Genomic DNA, 17,612 nt, shown 5'->3' on the forward strand with positions numbered 1-17,612 from the left:
CACAAAGGTATTGGTTAGTAACCCACTTTACCCAAACTGCAGTAATAATAATGTAAACAAAAGCATTTTTATGTCCGAAAAATTTTCATAAAAAAAAAAATCTTGTTCGTGTTTATTACTCTGTAGCGCGGTAGCTCGGTGGAAGGGTTTAGGATTCGTAATCGTGAGGTTGCGAGTTCGCGCCCCTCCCGGTGGCTCCTGTGCTGGGAGGGGTAGCGCTCTCCTGTAACCCTAGCAGGGCTACATGATCTGATGAGGTCTAGCTCGGGGATTAATCCCTTTAGTGGTAGGTGGTGGCGACCATCATCCACTCACTTCATATAGTGCTGCCTACTTCTACCTTAGCCTTTATCATTGTTTTCTGTGCCTTCCTTCCTCTCTTCCTATTTCTCCCATCTTTCCTGTCACTTCTCATTGCTTTTCTTTCCTTTACAAGTGGCTTTACATTGAGTGACAAGCCAAATGGTTTCCTGTAAGCCAAGAAACCATTTACAATGCTGGGTGGTAACCATATAACCAAACCATACGTGCTCCCTACATGTCAGCAAGTGGATAGGTGGAGGGTTAGTGCCCCTCCCCATAAAACAAATAACTCAAAGTTAAATGGCCACCCCTTACGGGATTATGATGTCCGGCAGTAGATAGATAGATAGATCAAATATAGGGGTTGAACTGGGGAGAACTATCCCCACGTATTTAGTTGTATGTATTGTGGGTGCAACCTTTTCCATTTGAAGAAATATTGACACTGTGCGGTCAGGTCCAATCTGGCTGTTGAACTGCCAATTAATTATAAACTGAACTCACCTGAATCTGCCATACCCCCAACAGTAGAGTCAGGAAAGGAAAGACAAGCATTGTCTCCGAAGTTCCTATCTTCCTTGCCTCACGGATCTGCAGTGAATATTATGAAAGAAAAATCAACATTTTTTTTTTTTTTTTTGTATGCAAGCAACTACACATCACCGAAGATAATAGCATAAATAGATAGAAAATCTTTAGGAGTATCTCATGAGAGAAAAACTTCTAGTAACAACTACAAGAGATGCTGTAGAGGGTTTAGGATACAAAGGTGATAATGAAGAAAAAATGCGACACCCGTGCAATTTATTCATATTCTCACTGAAAAGAGATGCAAATGTAATGGGTAATTTCTTAAATGATTATAAATTTAGACAGCAGACCGACAGTGATGAATAAATATTCCATTCATCTGTTTTATATATATATATATATATATATATATATATATATATATATATATATATATATATATATATATATATATATATATATAGGAAAAGCAATACCATTGTTGCAGCGAACAGCATTTTTTTTTATGTCCAGACGTTTCAATGTATTCATCCATGTCATCTTAAATGGATCTAAAATGACCGTCCTCACTCAGCAGTAAGGGAACATTCATATCATTGTAATACATCTCTTAATCCCAAGAATTTCTATATAATAAACACATGTACCAGTAAGAATCTAAGAATACTAGAATCCATTCATTTTTAACCCACCCCGTCCCGGAGACGTGAATTCACGTCCTCACATGATGTGCACTCATATCCCGGAGATGTAAATTAATGCGAATCAATTGCAAGGTCCCTAATTTGCACAATTTTCAATTTTCGTGAGTGATTTTTGGTAAGTATATACGTGACACCTTCCTCTACAAGATGCCAGGCAGGGACAATGCCTTACCCAGCATGACCTCCTCCCCCCCCCTGCATGCCCTTTTCTCAGCAATTCACCTGTTATCAGTGACCTGGCCAGTAAAGCCATGTCATGCCACGGTACGAAATTCAGGACCAGAGTGATTCCCCAATCGATGACAATGTGGAGGACAAACATTAGAGGAAGAAACTGTCAGAAATGATGATCAGGTAATATGGCAAAAAAAGGTCAGGAATGGTGATGAGTAAGTGAGTGAAACAATGCTTATAATGCCTATATTACCGTTTGAAAACCAATATACTCTCATACTACATATAAATTCGTACCAAATAAATAAATAAATACCGTATATGAGTGGTGTAGAATAGTTATCCTCCCATAGAGCTCGTTTTCTTTGCAGCCAGTCTGATAGGAAACCCTGTAAGGTAAGGAGGTACTCCTACCCTGGATCGAGTATTTTAAACCTCAGGTGAGCGATTTCTCTATGAATTTTCGATGTTTCTCACCAAAAGCGGATGTTTGAGCCAAAAAAAAAAAAAAAAGGTCCAAAAATGTCGGGACTGGGGTGTACCACTGCCCAGAAAACGTCGGGATGGGGCGGGTTAAAAGCGAAAACCGGCCCTAAACAATTGTCAGTCTGCTGTCTCTCTGAATATATTGTACAGCTGTAATTTAACACTAGGTTTTTTTCTTTTCCTTTTTTATATAAGTACGATGAGCTCAAGCTCAAAAAGTTCTTTTAGGCTTTTAATTACCTTATAGGTTATTTTTATCTTTTTAGATCCACTGAAGATGACAGATGAATATGTCAAAACGTCTGGACATGATAAAAATGCTGTTCGTTGTAACACTGGTATTGCTTTTCCTACATAAGTTGCGGTTCCCTCAGAATACGCCTGTCTCAATAATTCTTCGCAGAAGATATGGAACCTCTACACATCACGGGTTCCGTAGGTACTGTACAAACGGCTGTCGACCCAATAGGAAAAGAGGAATCTTGACCTGCATTTCCTTTTATGTTGCAAGACCTACAATCTATTTCCCAACTTCCTTAGGTTCAAGCTGTATTGGAAAACACTTTGTAACTCAGAGCTGTACAAATCTTGGCAAGATAAGTTACTTAATACTGAAATAAAAACGAAAGGAAAAGAAATTAGAGACCTTAAAATTTCACTTGGTCAGTCATGTAAATCGTTAAGTTCCATGGTGTCACATTCAGATTTCTACTGTTTAAAGTATTTTGTTAAAAGTAAATATAGTACGTAAAACTACTGGTAAGGTTCATGAAAAGATACTACTTCGTCTTGGGGCTAAATCTGAGCTAAAGTCATGTGATCCTGAGAAAGTTATATTCAATTACTGTGACGTAGAATTAACCAGTCGTGACTCCTTCTTGTTATCTTTCGGTTTAGAATTTAACCTACCTGTGTTTCAGCCTAACTTTTGTAAGTATTTCACTGCTACTGAGAGTATGATACAAACACTTAGAGGATGTAAGCTCACTGAAGGGTATAGCTTCAGTTCAGTTATTCAATGTGTTCGTAATATAGAATGAAAAGAATACTACGGGTTTAAATGTTCCAAAGTCTGTTCACCTATTTTCACCAAAAAGGATTTTAGCATTTTGAAAGACTTAGGTAAAAATGAGGAGTTGGTTGTATGTCGTCCAGATAAAGGAAGATGAGTTGTGCTACTCAACGAAGTCGATTATATAGCGAAAATACGTGATATTTTGAAGGATTCCACTAAATTTATTGAAGTCATTCATGTCGATTTAATAAACCTAAATATGAAAATACAGGATAAAGTAAACAGGTTTTTAAAATCTATGGTTATAACAGAAACAGTTTCAAAGTAACTTCACAATCTTTGAAACCTAGTGGCTCATCACCAGCTATTCTATATGGATTACCTAAAGTTCCCAAGCAATCCATACCTCTTAGACCAATCATGGCTGCTGTGGGAAATATTTTCCCCCAGAGTTGTTGTGCTCTCTACTTTATCATAGTTATCCCTGGTTAAAGGCAGAGGAAAACTTGAGACCGTTGTTAACTGTTCAAGCGGTTTTAATAACCCAGAAATTACATTCTCTTTATTAATTCTTGTTATTGATAGATTAAATGCTACTGCATTTAACCCCCGTGGACAACTATACATTGTAAATACATGTAATTATGTGGTATTTTCCACTGACCTCAACTGCGTCTGCGCGTTAGATGACGTGGCGAGTAGGGAAAGATTCTCGTGTTAAGCAGATGTGGAATTAAGATATTTACACAGTTTATGGGAATATTTGGTCTAACTTTAGTTTAAGTAAAACTAAGATTAATTTGTTAGATTCACCCTGTACATATTATGATGTAATCTAACTGTATTTAGTACTGTAATTAATTAAGAGTTGGCAACTACCATTGTACGATGGAGGTAGATCCTGCCACACTCTCACTCTGCTCCCAGATCTTGTGGAGTTAACACTCTGTTCCTAGTCACTCTCAAGCTAGCACGGTTGTATATACGCACCATAAGGACGCTTGCTTGCTCAAGCAATTACACTAAGCAGCCTCATCGTCATCGGTTATCGATCACTCCCTCTTCACTAGCCAAGTAACCTTTACGAATTGGCCAATTCAAGGGGGGATTGGCTATGAGATAGAAAAGAAATATTTATTGTGGGTGAGTTAAGGTTAAGTTACGTTTCACCTAACTATGAGACTTGTTTGACCTACTTAAGAACAACTTTATAGATGAGTAATGACCTACGAGTTGTTTATTAATAAATACCAGAAATTTCTTACATAGCGGTGTCCCGGCAGGGATGCCGACTTGTATACATTAAATATTTTTCACATTTTGGTGCCCAGAAAGAGGGCCCCGATTTGTTTACCAGAACTATTAAACATTTTTCAAATTTTTGGTGCCCCGACCGAGTGATGAAAGCCGATGTGTGCCGAGGCGCTGAATGTGTTTAAAGTTGCTTTTGTTGCACACAGTTTACTACCACGCTCGGTTGAAGTGGAAGACGTGGACGTACGTGTCTATAGAGCTCCAGGAGGAAAGGCAAGCACATTCTCTGAAGATGAAAGGCTGAATGCCGTACTAGACTGGGAGCATGACTGTACGGTCCTGTTCCTTGGAGGAAATGATATCCATGAGGATGTGGAGGTCAATGAAATAGTGGAGAATATTTTAGCAATGGTAGGAGCCATAGAGGGCTCTTGTAAATCCTCAGTAACGATAACCCTCCTCGAGCCAAGGAACCTGCCATATGGCTCTCCAGTTTGTTATGGAACATATAAATTAATTAGCAGAGCTGTAAACCGAAAGTTGCAACGGATCAGGAAAGGAAGGGAGTTCATACATTTTAATGCCAAGCCCTTCCAAGCAATGTTGAAAGCTGATGGTATTCATTGGAACCGTCATGGTAGGGAACCGGTTCTGCAGAAATTTATAAATTATGTAGAACATAAGAAAGGAGAGTTCTATGCTGTACAAGCTATGGGTGGGCCTATGGAGTATTGAGGTAATTAATTCTGGGCTCGGGGAATATGGGTGTTTTGGCAATTGAGTGTGGGGATGAAATAGAACCCTAGAGGTTTAATAACCCTGGGGGATAGGTCGAAATTAGACCTAATCCCTACACTCCTCAAAATTAAATGAATTATTAGCTGAGCTGTAATGAATATTTCGAAATAGGAGGGGGGATAAATGCAACCTTAGAGGTGTAATAACCCAGGGCAATAATTTGCACAAAGAGGACCTAATCCCTACCCTCGTCAAAATTTAAAATAATCAAATCATTACTATGATGAGGTAAATTTGTGGTTGGAATTCATAATTAAATTATTAAATTAGAATTCAGTCAACATGTTTCTTTATTGCAGAGACCTTCTAGTAGTAAGGCAGGATGGGTAACTAGAGCCATAATTGATTGTAACCAGTCGTTGAACCAAATACCTCTGTCCAAGGAGAAAATAAATAGTCTCCTAAATATCCTGAAAGATCGATGGAATAAGTACGAAGAGAGTTACCTAACTTTAGAAGCGGCTATAGTAAACGCTGAGAATAAGGAACTCTTAGAGTCAGAAACTACGAAGTTTGAAAGCAAATTAGAAGAATATTTAACTGTAGTAAAGACACTAGAGTCAAAATTAGCTGACACTGCCGCGGAAACACAAGTTGTGGCACAGCAGAGTAGAGCTGTGTTACCACAAATAGCGCTTCCAAAGTTTGATGGGGAGCAGAACTGGAAATCCTTTTGGGACCAGTTCAAATATTTGGTACACGATAGAACAGATCTCCCTAAAGTCACCAAACTTACGTATCTTTTGGGACAGGTCAAAGGAACACCATATCAACTAATAAAAGAATCACCAACAGAAGAAAATAATTATGAGGTGGCCTTGACCATCCTTAGACAAAACTACGAAGACAGGGAGCAAGTTATAACTCAATTGCTGAAGGCTCTAATAGAATTACCCACGCCTAGGCACGATTTTGATTCCTTGCAAAAATTTAGAATTGCAATAAGTTATAATTTAAAGGCCTTAGGTACTTACGAAGATATTAAGACATTAGATTGGATGCTTTCAAGAATTGTGTCCTCAAAGCTACCACCGAAAACGAAGGATGCTTTGTATGGTAGGTACCAGAAGGATAATTTCTCCTGTGAAGAGATTGAGGAAGGCTTGATGCAACTCTGTAAACATTTGCAAGGAACATTAAACACTACTGAGATCAAACAGAAGACTGAAGTAAAGAAAAACCCACTAACTAACTGGTTGGGAAAGTTAAGTCAGAGAAGACTAAGTATGTGCCTAAAGAAGAAATAGGTACTTTCCTTAGCTCCTTAAAGGCTGAGGATAAAGTATAAAAGCCAAGGAATAGACATGCTGAGGATATTAAGGAAGTAAAACCTTCCATGGTAAAAGACAGGAAAGTTTGTGTCTTTTGTGGTGAGCAACATTCCAGTGCATCTTGTCAACATTATCCTGGTTATGCTTCTAGAGTGGGGAAGCTTCAGGAACTGGGGTGTTGTATAATCTGTATGAACTCCGAACATATTGCCGCGGACTGTAAGACTAAATTAAATCTTTGCTCTAAATGCAAAAAAGATCATCATCATAGTGCTTTATGCCCTAGAATGAAAATTGAGGTTCCTGGACCTGCAAGCGTCAATATGACAATTGCAAAAGGGAATGCTCCATTAGTAATGCCAGCTGCAGTACCAATAGCAGATGTGAAGGTATTGTTTAAGAATAGAAACCAATTAGTATGTTCCCTGTTTGATACGGATGCTCAGAAAACTTTCATTTCTGCAGACATTATGAAGAAATTAAAGTTACCACTTATCGGCAAGGTAAATCTAGCCATTACAGGATTTTTAACAACAAAGAAAGCCCAGTTTTTTTATTTAGTTAGAACTGTAATACAATTAGGCAGATACAAATGCCGTATAACAGCAGCTGTGCTTGATAATATGGAGACAAGTATATACATAAAGGGATTGAAGGAAACCTCTGATCATCTACAAAACTCAGGGATAATGTTGGCTAAACAGAATGTGGAATCAGATACTGTGGGTCCCATAAAAATGATAATTGGTTCTGACTATTGTGGAAGATTCCTACATAGGACTTTCAAAAGGAATAAGGTACAGTTGTTCAAGAGTCCAGGAGGTAACCTTATTATGGGTCAGTTGCCTTTTCCAAAACAAGTTAAATTAAGGAGAGGCCAAACTAGTAGACTCAGTCTTTGTTACCCCCACACAGTAATTGATGGTAGCTAGAATAGGTGCAGATTTAGAACCTACTCAGATAAATAACTTGTTGGATGAAAATATTGAACCTGTACATAAACTGTGGGACCTAGACAGTGCAGGAATACACTCTGAGGAACCAACCCCTGAAGATAAGATAACCTTGGATTTGTATAATCAGTCTGTGGAATTTAAGGATGGACAGTATTGGGTATGATTACCATGGAAACTAAACCATTCAGAGTTGCCAACAAATTACCAAGCAGCTAAAGCTCAGTTAAATTCTCTTCTAAGAAAGTTGAGAGATAAACCAGAACATCTGACCCTATATGATAATATTATAAAGGATCAATTGAAAAATAAATTTATAGATGAGGTAGAATACCCTGTTAACCACAAAGAAGGACACTACTTACCACATCATGCTGTAAGCAAGGATTCAGTAACTACTCCCATAAGGATAGTATTCAACTGTAGTAGTAAAGCGTCCAAGGGATCAGCTAGCTTGAACGATTGCCTATACTCTGGACCTACACTAACGGAGAAGTTAGGGACTGTGTTACTAAGATTTAGAGAGAAACCTTATGCTTACACAGCAGACATTAGTAAGGCTTTTCTCAGAATAGAACTGAGGAATGAGGATAGGAAATTTACAAAATTCCTCTGGCCTCATGAGTCTCAAAATGAGGATAGTCCATTGAAAACTTACTGTTTCCGATCGGTGCTCTTTGGCTCTTATGGTAGTCCTTTCCTATTTGCAACACTTTAAAGCATCATTTTGAAAATGCCAAATGTCCAGAAATAGGGCAAGCTTTTTAAATGGATAATTTGCAAGCTGTTGCTGATACAGAGTCGGAAGCTTTGAAGACTTATGAAGTAGCCAATTCCGAATGTGGGAAGGCAAATTTGCCGTTACAGAGCTGGAATACAAATTCACCGCTTTTGAGGAATAAAATACAAAAGGACAATCCAGATTCTGACATTCCCAAAATTCAAAATGTGTTAGGTCTTAACTGGGATACAACAGCTGATGTATTAAGTTTGAAACCAATTAAGTTCTCTGATGTCACTCTCACCAAGAGGTCCTTGTTAAGTCAGGTTTCCATGTTATTTGACCCATTAGGGTTTGTCAGTCCTATAGTTATTAGGGGCAAATGTTTAGTACAGGAGGCTTGGCGAGAAAAGTTAGAATGAGACACTGAATTAGGTGAGACATATGTGAACAATGGGAACAGATTAGAAAGGAGTTTGAAGCCACATCAAGCATATGTATTCCCAGGAAAATAAAAAGTAATGAGAAGTCGCACTTACACATTTTTTGTGATGCTTCTCAAAGGGCCTATGGAGCAATAGCTTATTGCGCAACAGGAGGGGATAGTAAGATTATTATGTCCAAAGCCAGAGTTGCGCCAATTAAAGGAAGAACCCTACCTCAAATGGAATTGGCTTCCATAGAAGTAGGAACTAAATTGGCCAGGTATATAACCACTACTCTTGATACTCAGTTTGAGGATATTTACATATGGACTGACAGTGAGATTTGTCTTTACTGGATAGGGAAGGAAGACAGTAAAATTCCTTTCGTCCGTAATAGAGTGAAGACTATTTAAGAGCTGTCTTCCAAATTTAATATCATGCATGTGTCCAAACAAAATCCAGCTGATCTGCTCTCGAGAGGTTCGACCGTAAGGAGACTGATCAAAGATAACTTGTGGTTTAAAGGTCCTAAATGGTTACTCACTAAGGATTGGTCTGAACAGAAACAGTACAGTATTGCTGAGATTAGTGTAGTGAACTTGGATCCTATAGTACCTGAGCCACAAGTAATTGACATCAGCCGATTCTCGTCAATAAGACAACTTCTAAATACAACTAAATTGGTTGTTGAATTTTTTAATAAGAAGGTGGGGTTTCAGAAATTAGATCACCTAGAATACTGGCTGAAAAGAGTACAAAGAAATTCTTACGGGGAAACATATAAACTTTTAGGCCAAGACACTGGAAAAGGGAATAAGCTGATGAAGAATTTAGGCTTGTTCTTAAGACGGAAAAGGTCTGATAAGATGTCGAGGCCGATTGGTAAAGGCTGACTTGCCCATCCAAACCAAACATCCCATTTTATTACCTAAGAGTGGATGCTTTGTACAACTTATTATAAAGGAAGCCCATGATTCCACTCTCCATGGAGATGTACCGCAGACCTTAGCCCAAATTCGGGAAAGGTACTGGATTCCTAAGGGTAGACAGGTTATTAAAAAATATCTCAAAAACTGCATCATTTGTAGGAGGTATGAGCAGAGACCTTTTAACTACCCTGGACCACCAGCCCTACCGAAGGAAAGGGTGAGCATAAGTCGGCCCTTCCATATAACAGGAGTGGACTACACAGGGGCTATAACTGTTAAGGGTGAGGAAACTCCCCATAAAGTTTACATTTGTTTATTTAATTGTGCCTACACAAGGGCAGTCCATCTAGAATTAGTGGAAGACCCAAGCCCGGAGACATTCCTCAATGTCTTTCGCAGATTTGCCACTAGAAGGTCTTGTCCTGGAAAGATAATAAACGACAACGGAACTAATTTAGTTGGAGCAGCACCCTTACTGTTGAACCTAATGAACGACCCAAAGGTTAAGTCGGTGCTGGGAATCCGAAATTGTATTTGGCAGTTCACAGCTCCAAGAGCTCCATGGCAAAACGGATTTACCGAAAGAATGATTGGTATTGTCAAGAACTGCCTGAGGAAAACATTACATAGAGTTAAGATCACGAGAGAAGATTTAAGAACAGTAATAACTGAAATTGAAACCAGGATTAATAATAGACCCTTGACTTATCAAGATGACACTAGCGACTCGCTAGAGGCCTTAACACCGGCTCATATGTTATATGGCAGGAAGCTCCATCCGATGCCTTGTGTGGATATCCAGGAAGAAATTGATGATCCTAACATAGAAAATAATTATTTAGGACAACATCTGCAGGAGGGATATGAACGTCTGAAAAGGGTGTTGGATACTTGGAATAGACACTGGAGCGATGAGTATCTTTTGAGCCTATGAGAGAGGTTTCATGGAGCTCAGGCTGCCAGCAACAAATCAGTTATTTACATAGGAGATGTGGTTTTAGTGAAGACTGAACAGCCAAGATCCCAGTGGCCATTAGCTAAAGTGATCTCCACACACCCAGATACGGAAGGGGTGCTGAGACTCGTAAAAATAAAATGCAGGGGACATACCAGTATAAAAACTATTGATAAACTGGTACCCCTTGAGTTAGCAGCCACGCCGGATCCAGAGGATGGTGAAGATCAATCGGGTCAGGATGAGCGACCTAGAAGGGGCGCAGCACAGAGTTCTCGAGAACTGTGGAGGGAACTCTTGGCTAAGGGTCATATTACATGATACAGCGTATCATATACCGCCGGCCCCAAAACTGTGGGAAATAATTTCCCCCAGAGCAGTTGCACTCTCTACTTTATTATAGTTATCTCTGGTTAAAGGCAGAGGAAAACTTGAGACCGTTGTTAATTGTTCAAGCGGTTTTAATAACCCAGAAATTACGTTCTCTTTAATAATTCTTGTTATTGATAAACTAAATGCTACTGCGTTTAACCCCCGTGGACAACTATACATTGTAAATACATGTAATTATGTGGTATTTTCCACTGACCTCAACTGCGTCTGCGCGTTAGATGACGTGGCGAGTAGGGAAAGATTCTCGTGTTAAGCAGAAGTGGAATAAAGATATTTACACAGTTTAAGGGAATATTTGGTCTAACTTTAGTTTAAGCAAAACTAAGATTAATTTGTTAGATTCACCCTGTACATATTATGATGTAATCTAACTGTATTTGGTACTGTAATTAATTAAGAGTTGGCAACTACCATTGTACGACGGAGGTAGATCCTGCCACACTCTCACTCTGCTCCCAGATCTTGTGGAGTTAACACTCTGTTCCTAGTCACTCTCAAGCTAGCACGGTTGTATATACGCACCATAAGGACGCTTGCTTGCTCAAGCAATTACACTAAGCAGCCTCATCGTCATCGGTTATCGATCACTCCCTCTTCACTAGCTAAGTAACCTTTACGAATTGACCAATTCAAGGGGGGATTAGCTATGAGATAGAAGAGAAATAGTTATTGTAGGTGAGTAAAGGTTAAGTTACGTTTCACCTAACTATGAGACTTGTTTGACTTACTTAAGAACAACTTTATAGACGAGTAACGACCTACGAGTTGTTTATTAATAAATACCAGAAATTTCTTACATAGCGGTGCCCCGGCAGGGATGCCGACTTCTATACATTAAATATTTTTCACATTTTGGTGCCCAGAAAGAGGGCCCCGATTTGTTTACCAGAACTATTAAACATTTTTCACAGCAGCATTTAAAACTGCCTCCTTTAAATTAGCTAAGTTTTTAGTTCCCATCCTTTCGGATTTAACAACCAACGAATATACAGATAAAAATTCATATGAGCTCTTGGATTTTCTCTCTGAATTGAGACTACCAACCTCCTCCTACATTTGTAGTTTTGATATAACCTTATTGCCTACTAATGTTCCCTTCAATGAAACAATTGATTTATGTGTAAATTTTATTTTTAATGATGTGAACAGGTTCATGGGTATGAGTAAAAAATTCTTTAAGAACCTGATTTCTGTTTGTGTTAACGACTGCCATTTTCTGTTTAATAATGATGTGTATAAACAGATAAAGAGTGTGGCTATGGACTCGCCTCTGGGTCCCACAATGGCTAATGTTTTTCTCTGCTTTTGTGAGAAGAAATGGCTGGATAATTGTCCTGTATACTTTAAACCCATCCTTTATTGTTGATATGTGGATGACACCCTCCTTATACTTCAAGATGAAAGCCATGCTCCACTCTTTCTGAACGACCTAAATAAACAACATCAGAACATAAAATTTATCATGCAATCTGAAATTAACGGTAAACTCCCTTTCCTTGATTTACTAATACAGAAGTTAAATGGCACTCTGGTTATGTCTGTATATCGAAAGCCTACTTTCTCAGGTTTGGGCACTAGCTTTTTTAGTTACTATTCGTTTATTTTAAAGGTGAATGCAATTAGAAAACTTTTGTACAGAGCTTATAACCTAACTACTACCTACAACCTATTCCATAAGGAGGTTACATTTTTGATAAATTTCTTTGCTAACAGTGGTTTCAGTACTGCTTATTTTGATAATTATGTTAAAAAAATCTTAGCCAATATTTACAATCCAAAGCATATGTACATACAGTGAGTACGGAGGAAATGTATCTTTCTCTCCCTTTTCTTGGTACTGTGTCAGAAAAGATAGAGAGGGACATCAAATATAACTTCTCTATTTTCTATCCTCAATAATGTTCCAGTTTGTTCATAAGAATGACCTTAAGATTCAATAATTTTTTCATTACAAAGACCGACTACCGACTGCCCTTCGCTCGTCAGTCGTTTATGAATATAAGTGCCCTAGTTCCCATACAGGGTATATTGGAAGCACAATACGAGCTTTCATTCTAAGGGTTGACGAGCATATAGGTCAGTTGAGCAGGTCATGTCTCCCTGTGAGCGACCCTCCTCACTCAGCGGTAAGGGAACATTCATATCATTGTAATACTTCTGTTGATCCCAAGAATTTCTGTATAATAGACACATGTACCAGTAAGAATCTAAGAATACTAGAATCCATTCATATTTATAAACGAAAACCGGCCCTAAACAATTGTCAGTCTGCTGTCCCTCTGAATATATTGTGCAGCTAAGTCCCCCTTGTAAATTTTAACACTACTTTATTTTGCTTTTCCTTTTTTATATAGGTACGATGAGCTCAAGCTCAAATAGTTCTTTTAGGCTTTTAATTATCTTATAGTTCATTTTTATCTTTTTAGATCCACTGAAGATGACATAGATGAATATGTCGAAACGTCTGGGCATAATAAAAAAGGCTGTTCGTTGCAAACACTGGTATTGCTTTTCCTACATCAATTGCGGTTCCCTCAGAAGAAGCCTGTCTAAATATCTATGTATCTATTTATCTATCTATCAATCTATATAGTGTTATGGGGCTATACTGTACAGTATATTACGGTGCACGCTTAACTCTTAATTAATCGCCAAAAGGGATAAGGGAAACCTCACAAAGAAAACCAACTTAGTTTACACTATAACATACATAAAACAAAGAAGAAACCAGGATTCGTTTTACAAAGGGGAATTCAATTGGGCCTCAGAATACAAATATAAAACGAGTCATTTGTTACCTAACCATATTACACTCAGTGGAGGCAACATACTTACAGAGCTCGAGGAACTCCTGTATAATCCACACACTAGTGTAAATGGAGAAGTGAACCAAAATTGGGAAACGTTGCGGAAGCAGTATGTTTTGTAATCAAAGCAACGTGTCCGGTAATATGAAAATAGGTGGAAAAATATCACAAAATGTGACCAAAAAAGTAACGTGGAAATAAGTGATAAAAGAGTGACAAAAACTGACTCTCTCATATTCCCCTCGAGCTTATAAAGTAGCCTTAGTCCACCTGTCCTGGCTAACTAGACACTAGGCTGTCTTAAGTGTAATCTATAGCCATACACAAACCCTGAAGGCACCTGCTGCCAATTGGGGCTTAACACATTTCACTTATACGCTATAGCATGCCGTCAAGAAAGCCAAGAAAGTGTGTGTGTGTGTGTGTGTTTTTTTAGAGTTCTATTGGCAAATACTTTCATTTTGCTGCTCCTCCCACAATATGTCACACCCACTTATGGTAAAGGACAAAAAGGTCTCTGCATAATTCTTGGGAAAAACATCAAGTGTTATCTGCCCAGCAGCAGAAAAACTGACCACTGAGCAAACACAGGGAAGTAGTGAGGTCTATGGTTCTACCCTTACAGGCAGCAATAATTGAAAAAAAATAAATAAATAACATTCTTGATGGCTTGGCTATCTCCTTACATTATCTTCTCATCTTCTATTTCATCCATTCACTACAGGGGGAACTACGCCAGTGACACCTCCCTTCCTGAGGGAAGAAGTTTACCAAGGGGAAATTTCTCAATACTATACAAATTTTAGTTCTGGACAGGTAATCTTCTAAAATATTAGTAACACCTTTTACATGTCAGATCTTTAAGTATATTCCTGTAGGAATAGGCCCAGCAGGTCAGTCTAAGAGTTTTGTCCTTAAATCGAGACAACAATTTCAGAGGGTGGTGATTGGTGTACATTACCACATCACCTGACCCTGGACCAACATAAACAGAGAGATGCTGAAGGGCAAGCATGAATACAAGGAGTTCTTTCTCAATAGTTGAATAATTTCTCTGGGCTTCTTGAATTTTATTGCTGAAATAGCACACAGACATCTCAAAACCTTGATTTCTATCCTGAAGCAAAACTGTGCTGGCCCCTAGGCCACTGGCATCAACAGCTAATTTAAAGGGCTTATCAAAATTTGGAGCTTGAAACACTGGGTGACTTTATAGGATGGCTTTGATTTTAGAATAAGCATCCTCACATTCTGATTTCCTCTCATACTTGACTCCTTTTCTTAACAAATCAGTGAGGGGAGCTACAAGAGGAGAAGTTCGGGACAAAATGTCTGTAGCACCCTACCATACCCAAGAATCGCTGTAACTCTCTCTTATTTTTGGGTTGGGGAGAATTGACTATGGCCTGAACTTTAACATCAGGTGGACTCACTTGGCCTAATCCGACCACATAACCTAGGTACTGCACTTGAGCCCTTACAAATTCATATTTAGTTAAATTAAGCACTAAATTAGCAGAGGACAGTCTCTGAAGCAAGGCATCTAGTTGGCTCAAGTGTTGTTCCCAGGTGTTGCTAAAAATAACCACATCATCAAGGTAAGTAATACAACCTTCTACATCTTTGGTGATATCATTCATCAGCCTCTGGAAGGTGGCAGGAGAATTCTTCATACCATAGGGCATGACTTTATATTTATAAGTATTGCCACCGACCACAAAATAGGAAATTTCTTGGGCTCTTTCTGTGAGTGGGACTTGCCAATATCCCTTCATCTAATTTTGTAATAAACTTTGCACTGCCTATTGCGTCCACACAATCTGGGAAGTGGGTAGGTGTCAGTCTTGGTAAGGGAGTTAACTCTACGATAATCAATACAAAAGCTATGTGACCCATTGGGTTTTGGAACTACTATGAACAGGGAACACCACTCACTTTGAAATGACTCAATTAACCCCTGCTGCAACATGTAGATCAGTTCCTCTTAGATGATGGTCTGCTTCTGAGGACTAGCCCTGTAGGGTGTCTGCTTTACAGGACTTGCGTCTCCAACATCCACGTCATGCTGTGCCATTTCTGTCCATCCTGGCGTGTCCCAGAAGTCATCAGGGAACTTCCTGAGAAGGGCAACAAGTTCGGTACACCGCTCTGCAGTCAAATGGGAGAGTTTATCAGTTACTGTACTCCAAGCATCCTGGTTTTCTCCCTAACTAGTTGTCTGGTCCAAAGTCAAAGGGCAACCCTCGTTCTTCACTAACTTGACAGCCGACACCACGCATGCGGAACTAGGGGGGTCCACGTCTAACTTGTTGTACTTTTTAAACATATTTATATGGCACAAAATTCCTTCCTTCCTCCGGTCTGGGGTTAAAATGACATAATTTACTTCACCTACTCTCTTCTCTACTATCTAAGGCCTGCAAAACTTGCCTGCAGAAGCTGACCATGAATCTGAAGCAAGACAAGAACTTGATCTCCAGGGTGAAACACTCTGTTCCAATTAGAGTGGTCATACCACCACTTCATCTTCTCCTGAGATGACTCCAAACGTGCCCTGGCTACTTCCAGACTATAGGCCAAACTTTCTTTAAATTTTGACACGTGTTCTAGCAAGTTAATTAGGTCATCATCCTTGACTCATTGTTCTTTGGGGAGTTTAAGAGGACCTCTCACTTCATGCCCAAAGTTTAATTGAAATGGAAAGTAGCCCAAGGACTCACTCGGTGCCTCTCTGGTTGCAAAAAGAAGGAAAGGCAAACACTTGTCCCATTCCTTTTCATCAACACACAATTTTTTAAACATACTCTTCAAAGTTTGGTGATACCTCTCTAATGCACCCTGACTCTGAGGATGATATGCTGAGGAAGTGATCTGGGAGATTCCTAACTCTTTAAGGGTTTGTCTGAAGAGTCTGGATTACTGCCTTGATCTGACTGAACTTCCTTAGGGAGACCAAAACAGGTAAAGAAGGTCAGCATCTCTTTTACAACCATTTTACAGTAGCTGAAATATTTCTCAAGGGAAAGGCTTCGGGATATGTGGTGGCCATGTCTAACATTATGAGAATGTACTGGTGACCTGAGGAGGTTTTAGGCAAAGGGCCAACAATGTCCACAAGGACACTAGTGAATGGGGCCTCAAACACAGGTAGAGGAATCAAAGGAGCTGCAGGGATGGACTTATTGTTCTTACCGACTAGCTGACAGGTGTGACTTGACTTACAGAACCGGGAGACATCTGGATAGATTCCAGGCCAGTAAAAATGCTGGCAGATGCGGGAGAGAGTCTTCCTCATCCCTAAGTGACCTGCTAAAGAAGAGTCATGAGCAATAGACAAAAGTTTTTGCTTATAGGGTCTTGGAACCACAACCTGATGTACAGTCTCCCACTTGTTATCATGAGCAACACTAGGTCTCCATTTTCGCATTAACACGTTGTTTGGCCTTAAATAATAACATTATGTCAGTTCAGACTCACATTCATCTTCCTAACAGCTGAGTCAAACTGGCAATCTCTGGATCAGATCTTTGCATATCAGTTAACCTTGCATTTACATCAATCTGGGGAGAATCATCAACCTCCGACTCAGTTAACTGGGCAGAAAAAGGTATCACCAAGCCCAAATCATCGTCGATATTGCCAGTGCAATTACTGTCAACATTCTCATGGCTGGCCTTTGTGGGAAACAATTTAGGACATACAGCTTCTAGCTCTTTAGTCCTATCCTTACTCAGGGGAGTTTTTGACACGCAGAGAACAGCACTCACCTGTCCTCCCGCCAAGTCATTACCCAAAAGGAAAATGACCCCTTGTACAGGTAGCTGGTCAAAAACACCCACACGCACTGAACCAGTAGCTAACTCTGACTGGAGCTCCACCTCAACTAGAGGAAC

The 17,612-nt window shown here is 39.3% G+C and overlaps 1 long non-coding RNA gene across 1 annotated transcript in view; it reads right to left on the reverse strand.

Annotated features, from left to right (window-relative positions):
- Positions 1-17,612, reverse strand: part of LOC145398366 (uncharacterized) — a 44,749-nt gene that overhangs the window by 102 nt on the left and 27,035 nt on the right. The window contains exon 2 of the long non-coding RNA XR_013897121.1: positions 808-894. This is a non-coding gene — a long non-coding RNA (uncharacterized LOC145398366). The remainder of the gene's footprint in view (positions 1-807; positions 895-17,612) is intronic.

The sequence above is a fragment of the Coenobita brevimanus genome, chromosome 45, assembly GCF_032717465.1.
Source record: "Coenobita brevimanus isolate Jiangsu-jjx chromosome 45, ASM3271746v2, whole genome shotgun sequence".
Classification (NCBI taxonomy): Eukaryota; Metazoa; Arthropoda; class Malacostraca; order Decapoda; family Coenobitidae; genus Coenobita; species Coenobita brevimanus.